We start from the raw sequence: 11,093 nt of genomic DNA, 5'->3' as shown, positions 1-11,093 counted from the left end.
GTACAGTAGGGGGCTGAGTATGCATCCCTGGGGGGCTCTAGCGTTGAATGTTAGTGAGGATGAAATATTGTCCCTAATCTTTCCTGATTGTGAACTGAGGGTCAGGGAATTCAGGATCCAGTTGCAGAGAGTGGGGCTTAGTCTGAGATCATTAAGTTGAGTAATCAGTCTTGAGACAATAATAGTATTGAAGGCTGAACTGTAGTCAATGAGTAGGATTCTTACGTAGTTGTTCTTGGTGTCAAGATGTTCTAGGAGGAGTGAAGGGCAAGTGATATGGCATCTGACATGGATCTGTTGGTCCGATAGGCAAATTGGAGTGGTCAAGAGTAGTGGGGAGGCTGGAGTTGATTAATACCATGAACAGCCTTTCAAAGCACTTCATGACCGCTGGGCGGTAGTCACTGAGACATGGTGCATGAGCTTCTTAGGCACAGGGATGATGTTGGCCCTCGTGAAACAGGCAGAGACAGTAGCCTGCTGCAGGGAGAGGTTGAAGATGTCCGAGAAGACTTCTGCCAGTTGATCTGCGTATGCTCTGAGTGCACGGCCTGAGTGTACTCTGTCTGGTCCCATCACTTTCCTTGGATTCACATGAAGGAAAACTGACCTGACCTCTGATGCAGTGACTGTTGGGATAGGTTTGTCAGGACCTGTCGGAATAGGTGTTACCTCTCCGCTGAGATCCTGCTCAAAGCAACCATAGAAGGCTTTGAGATGATCTGGGAGGGATGTATCATCATTTGCTATCTTGCACTGTCGCTTTTTAGAACCTGTGATGTCATCCAGTCCTTGCCATAGTCGCCGGGTGTCTGTCTGGGTCTCTATCGGTATTGGTCCTTGGCTGTCTTAATGGCTCTGCGAAGGTCATACTTATAGTTGAGTGGGTCTCCTGATCTGAAGGCCTCACACCTGGTTCGGTATGTCCTGATTCATCTAGCGTTTCCTGTTGGGGAACAACCTGGTTGAATTCTACGGTATGCAGTCCTCCACACACGTGCTGATATCGGTGGATAGGAAGGACCTCATGGTGTATGAGGAACAGCCAATGTCCATTCCACAATTAGTACTAATGATGAGACCGTCTGGGGGTTGTTATCATATTGCTATTGGTGAGAAATTACTGTGACCATAAGACCATAAGAGGGAGGAACAGGAGTAGGCCTGCGAGATTGTTCTGCTATTCAGTCTGATCTAACATTCCTCACTATCACTTTCCTGCATTTCCCTGTAACCCTTGATTCTCCTAATGATCAAGAATCTATCTATCCCTGTGGTATGGAGTTTCAAAAGCTCACAACCCTCTGAGAAAGAAAAATCTTCCTTATCTCAGTTTTACATTGGTGTCCCTCTATACTGAGCCTGTCACCTCAGATCCATGACTCTCCCATGAGTGGGGAGCATTATCTCAGTATTTACCCTGTTAATTTACCCTCCATGATTTGTTGATTTTCATGGAGGGCTTCTCTCCATGAGGTATCTCAATATCGCTCACCCCCATCTTCCAAAAACCACCTCATTAATGGCTCACCGTGTCCATAAGGCCCCTCCCTCTAGTCTGGCTCTAGTCCCGTTCTCCCACTCACCATGTCCCAGCCAACTCACCCCTGCTGAGATATCTGGGAGGGGACCAAATTCCGCCTCATCCGGATCCTGACATGGCAGCCTAGGGAAAGCCCCCACCCTGGTTGGTGGGGATGGGACGGGGAGATTGTGCTGGTTGGAGCGGTGTTGCCCTTTCCCCTCAGAACCAGCAACGATGCCATGACAGCTAGCCTTGTGAGCCTGGCCAGTGGTTGCCAGCTGGGTCAGTGCACTCCCAGCTATCCGGACGCCTGCACACTCAATGACCATTGTCACTCTGCCAAGGTGACAACCACCATCTTCTCTCTGGGATCTCACACTCACTCCATCACTGCTGCTGCTTCATCCAGCTCCCACTCATGGTCTTCTCTCACCCACTCTCACCCAGCCCAACCCTTGACATTGCTAACCCTGCTTGCCCTCCATGCTGCCTGCTCACCCCTCGCCTGAACCAGCAGGAGGTGCTCTGCCTCCCATTTCTATCTCCTGCAATACCCACATCTCTCTCTCTCTCTCTCTCTCTCTCCGTCTCTCTCTCTCTCTCTCATTCCAGGACGATAATAGGATAATAGGGTATGGGAGGGTTGGTGTGGACTTGTTGGGCTGAAGGGCCTGTTTCCACAATGTAGGGATTCTATATTCTATGAACAGAGTCTACACTCGAGTGAAGGGTTGCCTGACATTCAGCTCCACTCAACTTATGTGGAGATGGTTTGGACACTGACTAACTGTGTCCCAGCCTCTGGACTGGGAGCTCGCAGCCTGCCCTGCTCTAATCGTGCTGCAACCCTCTGAGCAAAGGTGGTCTCTGTGGAGTTGACTGAGGCCCGCTGACAATGCAGACAAACTGTGCTAAACGGCCAGACAATGCTGCAGCACCATGAGCCTCAATATCTCTGGCTGAGGGGCAAGGAGCAAAAAGGGGTGAGGAGAGGCAGGAATACTGGGAGTATCCAGGCAGGCTCAGAGCGAGTGAGTGCTGGACGAGTGAGTAAACATCCATGTGCATTCCCTGAGCTGAAGTTGTGACCCTGAGCACATGGTGTCAGTGTTACAATGAGAGTTCCTGACTCTTGATTGATTATTGTCACATGTACCAGGATACAATGAAAAGTCTTGTTTTGCATGCTCCACAGGCAGATCGTACCTTACAGAGTGCATCAGGGTAGCAGAATAGAGTGCAGGATACAGTGTTACAGCCACAGAGAAGGTGCAGAGAGAGAGAGAGAGAGATACAGATTTGAGAGGTCCATTCAAAAGTCTGATAACAGTGGGGAAGAAACTATTCTTAAATCTGTTGGTAAGTGTTTTCAGACTTTTATATCTTGTGCTGGATGGAAGAGGGTGGAGGAGAGTTTACTGGGGTGGGAGGGGACTTTGATAATGTTGGTTGTTTTCCCAAGACAATGGGAAGTGTAGATGGAAGATTGGTTCATGATGGACTGCGCTGTGTTCACAGTTCACTGTAATTTCGTGCAGTGCAGCATTATAGAGTAGAAATATTCTGTCAGTGGATTGGCGATGTACCATGGGGGTTCTTACAGGTAGAGGTAGACCCATTCCTCTACCCTATTACCCTACATTTCCCCCTCACTCATGCACATAACCTACGCATCCATGAACACTATGGGTAATTTAGCACGGCCAATCTGTCCTAACCTGCACATCTTTGGATTGGGGGAGGAAACCAGATCTCCTAGAGAAAAGCTACTTAGTTAGAACGTGCAAGAGGAAAACCTGCAAACTCTGCACAGATAGTCACGCAAGGCCAGAACCAAACCTGGGACCCTGGCACTGTGAGGCAGCAGTGCTAACCACTGAGTCACTGTGTCACCCTGGTGACTGGCATCGAACATGGAGGTTTATGAGCTGGGATTTGCTGATCATAAGGTCATTAATAATCAACAATTTCCCTTAATAAGCAACTCACTGCAATTGAATAAGAATCTTAGTCGTCACATCCAGAACAATGCAAAAAGGTGAGCCCAATATTGAGAAAGGATTCTACTAGATTTTCTGCCATTGCGCATGTAATCAGGCCCCGCTCAGATTCAGCCCATACCTATCCGGCTCAGATTCAACTCATATCTACTCCCCTCAGATTCAGCCAATACCTACCCCCCTCAGATTCAGCCCATACCTACCCCCCTCAGATTCAGCCCATATCTACCCCCCTCAGATTCAGCCCATACCTACCCCCTTGGATTCAGCCCATATCTACCCCCACTCAGATTTAGCCCATATCTACCCCCACTCAGATTTAGCCCATATCTACCCCCCTCAGATTCAGCCCATACCTATCCCGCTCAGATTCAGCCCATACCTACCCCGTTCAGATTCAGCCTATACCCCCCCCCTCAGATTCAGCGCATACCTACCCCCCTCAGATTCAGCCCATACCTACCCCCTCGGATTCAGCCCATATCTACCCCCACTCAGATTCAGCGCATATCTACCCCCCTCTGATTCAGCCCATACCCACCCCTGCTGAGATTCAGCCCATACCGACCCTGTCAGATTCAGCCCACACCTACTCCCCTCAGATTCAGCCCATACCTACCCTGCTCAGATTCAGCCCATACCTACCCTGCTCAGATTCAGCCCATATCTACCCCCCTCAGATTCAGCCCATATCTACCCCCCTCAGATTCAGCCCATACCTACCCTGCTTAGATTAAGCCCGTACCTACCCCCCTCAGATTCAGCCCGAACCCATCCCGTTCAGATTCAGCCCATACCTACCCCCGTTCAGATTCAGCCCATACCTACCCCCGCTCAGATTCAGCCTATACGCCCCCCACTCAGATTCAGCCCATACCTACCCTCTCAGCTTCTGCCCATACCTATCCCCTCAGATTCAGCCCGTACCTACCGTGCCACTATGGAATGAAATACAATCTGAGTGGCTAAAACTTCGAATAAACTTCCAAGTAGAGGCATGGAGCTAGAAATCTTGGAATAATTTATGAGGTAGTTGGATATTGTAATGTAAGGGAAAGTTAGAACTTCTCAGGTACGTGAATAAGGATGTGACAAATGCCGTTGTATGTTTGCCATCATTAAGAATAGAATGGAATGCCTACAGTGTGGAAAGAGGCTATTCAGTCCATCAAGTCTGAACTAACTCCCTGAACATCACACCTAGGCCTAACTTATCCCTGTATTTACCACGGCTAACCCACCTAGCCTGCACATCCCTTAAAACTATGGGCAATTTCCCATGGCCAATCCACCTGAACCTGCACATCTTTGGACTGTGGGAGGAAACTGGAGCACCTGGAGGAAACTCACACATGGGGAGAATGTGCAAACTCTGCACAGACAGTTGCCCGAATCAAACCCAGGTCCCTGGTGCTGTGAAGCAGCAGTGCTAACCACTGAGCCACCATAACTTAAAACAAGGAACTAGTTATTTCAGTAGTATTTTCTCACAAATATTGCACACATATGGAAACACCTAAAAATATATCACAGTGTCCGCAATTTAGAATTAAGTTACCGACCTTCACATCCTATACTATTTATAAGACATTGCAGGAAGTGAATTAAAACTGTTAGAGAGGAACTCAGGACAAGATTTATTTTAATTTTTAGAGATAAAGGAATTGTTGACATTATATAGCACCTGTTACCACCGCAGGCCATTACAAGGTCCTTTGGAATAGATGAGGTTCTTTTGAAGCATTGTTGTTGTAATGTAGGAAACGCACCTGTCCCTGGCTTCATGGTAAGGAGCTCAAAAACAATGATGTGATCATGACTGGATTATCCGTGACTGGGGGTGTTCCACAGAGATTGTACTGGGCCCTGTGCTGTTGGCGATATATATAAGTGATTTGGATAAAAATGTACATGGGCAGGTTAGTAAACCTGCAGACGAAATAAAGGTCGGTGGAGTTTGGATCATGTAGAAGGTTGTCAAAGAATACAGTGGGATATAGGTCAGTTGCAAACATAGGGGCGGAGAAATGGCAGATAGGGTTTAATCCGGGTAAGTGTGGGGGTGCTGCACTTTGTGAGATCAAATGTTAAGGAAATGTAGACAGTTAATGGCAGGACCCTGAACAGCATTGATGTACAGAGAGATTTGGGGTTCACGTCTATAGCTCCCTGAAGGTTGCCCTGCAAGTAGATAGGGTGGTAAAGAAGGTGTATGACTCGCTGCCTTTATTGGTCAGAGCGTTAAGTGCAAGACTAGAGGCAGACCAGAACTGCCATTGTGTGATGGCTCAGTGGTTAGTCCTGCTGTCTCACACTGCAAAGGACCTGGATTCAATTCCAGCATTGGGTGGATTTGGAGTTTGCATATTCTGCCCGTGTCTGTGCTCCAGTTTTCTCCCACAGTTCAAAGATGCGCAGGGAGTGTGAATTGGCCAAGGAAAATGCAGAGATAGAATCATGGAATCCCTACAGTGTGAAAACAGGCTCTTCGGCCCAACAAGTCCACACCAAGCTGTCTAAAGAGAAACCCATTCCCTGTTATTGGCCCCTGACTAATGCATCTAATATACACATCCCTGAATACTATGAGCAATTTAGCATGGCCAATTCACCCCACAGACATGGGGAGAATGTACAAACTCCACACAGACAGTTACCTGAGGTTGGAATCAAACCCAGATCCTGGTGCTGTAAGGCAGCAGTGCTAACCACTGAGCCACTGTGTCACCCCAAAGTGGGGTCAGGGTACGATGCTCTTTGGAAGGTTGCTGCAGGTTGAATGTTTTTTTTCTACACTGCAGGAACACGATGGGATAGGCCCCTGGTCTGATGGTGTCTCTCTCTTTCTCTACAGATGGTGGTGAGTTTTTGCAGCATTTTCATCATCAGCAGTGTTTTGTCTTTGAATTTGATGAGTAAAAGTTAAATATTGGCCAGGAACTTCACTCTCCTATATATAGTGACATTGGTCTTTTCACCCAATTGGAGGGAACAATCAGGGCTTCTGTTCCAGACTTGGCACTTGTGCAGTGCTTTCTGAATACTGCATTGATATATCGCCTGGCTTAGGTGTCTCAGAACTGATGGTGATGTATGAGGTGAAGAAACTGGGGCGGAGGGACGGGGTGGTGGGGGGAGGGGGTGGGTGGAGGGAGGTGGCAATAAATTGGGGAACCCTTTTATGGATGTTGGTGATTAGGACCTGACAGAACAAAACCTATCTCAGTTAAAGCCAGAGGAGCAGGACAAAGTAATAAAGGAAATTCAATACATATTGGATAACCGATCGATTGAATAATTGGAACTCTCCTGTAGTATTGGTTACAAAACCAGATGGTTCAATTAGGTTATGTCTAGGCTACAGGAAAGTGAATGTGGCCACATAAACAGACTCATACCTATTCCTGGTCTAAAAAACTGTGTTGATAGCGTTGGTTATGGTGTTATTGTTGTCCAATATTGATTTCTTAAAAGGATACACCCAATGAATTGTACCAGTGTCAGGTTATACCATGTGATTTAAGAACATTACAGCTACATTTCAATGTTTCGTGAATAGAGGTAATGCTGAGTTATTGAATTGTGTAGCTTTCTTGGTTGACATTGTAGTATACAATATTGCATGGAGGGACCGTTTGATACAGTTAGAAAGCTTATTTTCACAATTATAATTAGCTGGATTGGTGTTAAATCGAGCAAAAGTGTGTCTATGAAAGTCAAAGTGATGTGTTTGGCACACGCTATAGGTCAACAATAGGTGTCACCCAGAATAGCAAACGTTTTAGCCATTTTCCACTCTGTAGGGTTTTTGCCAGTGCTGTCGTTTTACTGGAACAGCTTGGTTAATGGCTTGGCTAGTTCAGAGCACCAACCTTCAGTACTGTTGCTGGAATGTTGTCAGGGTCCATAGCCTTTGTAGTATCCAGTGCCTTCAGTTGTCTCTTGCTATCATGTGGAGTGAATCGAATTGGCTGAAGACTGGTATCTGGGATTATGGGGACCACTGGAAGAGGCCGAGATGGTTCAGCTCATTTGGCACTTCTGGTTGATCCGGTTTATCTCCGGATGCTCCGGTTTCCTCCCACAGTCCAAAGATGTGCAGGTCAGGTGAATTAGGTAAAAACAATGACTGCAGATGCTGGAAACCAGATTCTGGATTAGTGGTGGTGGAAGAGCACAGCAGTTCAGGCAGCTTCCAAGTAGCTTTGAAATTGACGTTTCGGGCAAAAATGCCTTCATCAGGAATAAAGGCAGTGAGCCTGAAGTGTGGAGAGATAAGCTAGAGGAGGGTGGGGGTGGGGAGAAAGTAGCATAGAGTACAGTGGGGGAGGGGATGAAGGTGATAGGCCAGGGATGAGAGGGTGGACTGGATAGGTGGAAAAGGAGATAGGCAGGTAGGACATGTCAGGGGGACAGTTACTGAGCTGGAAGTTTAGAACTAGGGTGAGGTGGGGGAAGGGGAAATGAGGAAACTGTTGAAGTCCACATTGATGCCCTGGGGTTGAAGTGTTCCGAGGCGGAAGATGAGGCGTTCTTCCTCCAGGCGTCTGGTGGTGAGGGAGCGGCGGTGAAGGAGGCCCAGAACCTCCATGTCCTCGGCAGAGTGGGAGGGGGAGTTGAAATGTTGGGCCACGGGGCGGTGTGGTTGATTGGTGCGGGTGTCCCGGAGATGTTCCCTAAAGCGCTCTGCTAGGAGGTGCCCAGTCTCCCCAATGTAGAGGAGACCACATCGGGAGCAATGGATACAATAAATGATATTAGTGGATGGCTCCTTTAGGGCCTTGGAGGGAGGAGGTGTGGGCGCAGGTTTTACTGTTCCTGCGGTGGCAGGGGAAAGTGCCAGGATTGGAGGGTGGGTTGTTTGGGGGCGTGGACCTGACCAGGTAGTCGCGGAGGGAACGGTCTTTGCGGAAGGCGGAAAGGGGTGGGGAGGGAAATATATCCCTGGTAGTGGGGTCTGTTTGGAGGTGGCGGAAATGTCGGCGGATGATTTGGTTTATGCGAAGGTTGGTAGGGTGGAAGGTGAGCACCAGGGGCGTTCTGTCCTTGTTACGGTTGGAGGGGTGGGGTCTGAGGGCGGAGGTGCGGGATGTAGACGAGATGCGTTGGAGGGCATCTTTAACCACGTGGGAAGGGAAATTGCCGTCTCTAAAGAAGGAGGCCATCTGGTGTGTTCTGTGGTGGAACTGGTCTTCCTGGGAGCAGATCCGGCGGAGGCGGAGGAATTGGGAATACGGGATGGCATTTTTGCTAGAGGTAGGGTGGGAAGAGGTGTAATCCAGGTAGCTGTGGGAGTCGGTGGGTTTGTAAAAAATGTCAGTGTCAAGTCGGTCGTCATTAATGAAGATGGAGAGGTCCAGGAAGGGGAGGGAGGTGTCAGAGATGGTCCAGGTAAATTTAAGGTCAGGGTGGAATGTGTTGGTGAAGTTGATGAATTGCTCAACCACCTCGCAGGAGCACGAGGTGGCACCAATGCAGTCAATCAATGTAGTGGAGGAAGAGGTGGGGAGTGGTGCCGGTGTAATTACTGAAGATCAACTGCTCTACGTAGCCAACAAAGAGACAGGCATAGCTGGAGCCCAAATGTGTGCCCATGGCTACCCCTTTGGTCTGGAGGAAGTGGGAGGATTCAAAGGAGAAATTGTTAAGGGTGAGGACCAGTTCAGCCAAACGAATGAGAGTGTCAGTGGAAGGGTACTGTTGGGGATGTCTGGAGAGGAAAAAACGGAGGGCTTGGAGGCCCTGGTCATGGCGGATGGAGGTGTAGAGGGATTGGCTATCCATGGTGAAGATAAGGCGTTGGGGGCCGGGGAAACGGAAGTCTTGGAGGAGGTGGAGGGCGTGGGTGGTGTCTCGAACGTATGTGGGGAGTTCCCGGACTAGGGGGGATAGGACAGTGTCAAGGTAGGTAGAGATGAGTTCAGTGGGGCAGGAGCATGCTGAGACAATGGGTCGGCCAGGGTGGTCAGGCTTGTGGATCTTGGGAAGGAGGTAGAACCGGGCAGTGCGGGGTTCCAGGACTATGAGGTTGGAAGCTGTGGGTGGGAGATCTCCTGAGGTGATGAGGTTCTGTATGGTCTGGGAGATGATGGTTTGGTGATTGGGGGTGGGGCCATGGTCGAGGGGGCAGTAGGAAGAGGTTGCCATTGTTTGGCTTCAGCGGTGTCGAGGTTAGTGCGCCAGACTACCACTGCGCCCCCTTTATCCGCTGGCTTGATGGTGAGGTTGGGATTGGAGCAGAGGGATTGGAGGTGAATTGGCCATGCTAAATTGCCCGTAGTGTTAGGTAAGGGGTAAATGTAGGGGTAGGGGTATGGGTGGGTTGTGGGTCAGCGTGGACTTGTTGGGCCGAAGGGCCTGTTTCCACACTCTAAGTAATCTAATCTAAGAACAACAAGCAAACCTGCCAAGCACGCCTTAGACAATCGTTCTCATTATTATAGAGGATCTCCTTTCTTTTTACCAGGGTGCCTGATGCTGTATTTAGTCAAATGCTATGTTGATATTAAGGGCATTCACTCTCACCTTATCTTCAGCTATTGTGTGCATTGGACCAATGCTATAATAAGTTTTGGAACTTAGTGAACCTGATGGATCCCAACTCCAATAGGTGCTGCTTGATAGCATTGGTGGTGACCTGGGCTATTTTCCACACTGTAAGCGAGTAATCCAGTCGACTAGATACACCAGAATAACTTAGTTTGGGATGTGACTTGTTCTGGAGTCTCCATCTTTAGGGCTACAAATGTACAAGCATCAATAAAAACTCCACAGGTTTTACAGCATCAGTGAAGAGAGAAACAGAGTTAATGTTTCAAATCCAGTGTGACTCTTCCGAACTGAGAGGAGTTGGAAAATGATAGTTTTTACTCTGTAGACAGAAGGAGAGGAGGAGCAAGTGGAACAGATTGTGATGGCGTCCTGATCATAAGATAAAGGCAGTGCTAATGGCGGTAAGGAGAGATAGTGATGTAAAATAGGTGTAAATGATGGGTGTGAAAAGGAGGAAATGGAGTTTCTCTGTGAGAGCAAAGCCAACAGGGCAGAGATGGGGGATATAAGAAAAATGGAGGACAAAGGTTGTATGGTGGATTCGTGGAATTCAATATTGAGTCCGAGAAGCTGTAAAGTGCTTAACTGTTGCTTCCCCAGCTCGTGTTGTGATTCATTGAAGCACTTCACAGGCCAAGGACAGAAATGTTCTCATGATGGCAAGTGGGTTCATTGAAATGGCAAGCAACTGAGAGCTCGGGGTCATTTCAATGGAGGGAACAGAAGTGACACCAACATTAGGACTGGGCACGTCACAATCTGTCCCTCCCTCTGCCCCTCTGTGATCAGCATAAAAATGAGCATTTTGTGAGCTCCTGTTGGGTCTGAAGAGTTGTAAACTCAAATCCTTAACTTTGTGGGGTGTAGGTTTGCTCACTGAGCTGTAGGTTTAAGACCATAAGACCATAAGACATAGGAGTGGAAGTAAGGCCATTCGGCCCATCGAGTCCACTCCGTCATTCAATCATGGCTGATGCGCTTTTCAGCTCCACTTGCCAGCACTCTCCCCGTAGCCC

This window comes from Chiloscyllium punctatum, chromosome 20 (genome assembly GCF_047496795.1).
Source record: "Chiloscyllium punctatum isolate Juve2018m chromosome 20, sChiPun1.3, whole genome shotgun sequence".
NCBI lineage: Eukaryota > Metazoa > Chordata > Chondrichthyes > Orectolobiformes > Hemiscylliidae > Chiloscyllium > Chiloscyllium punctatum.
The sequence above is the reverse complement of the archived record's forward strand: the minus strand, read 5'-3'. Positions refer to the sequence as shown.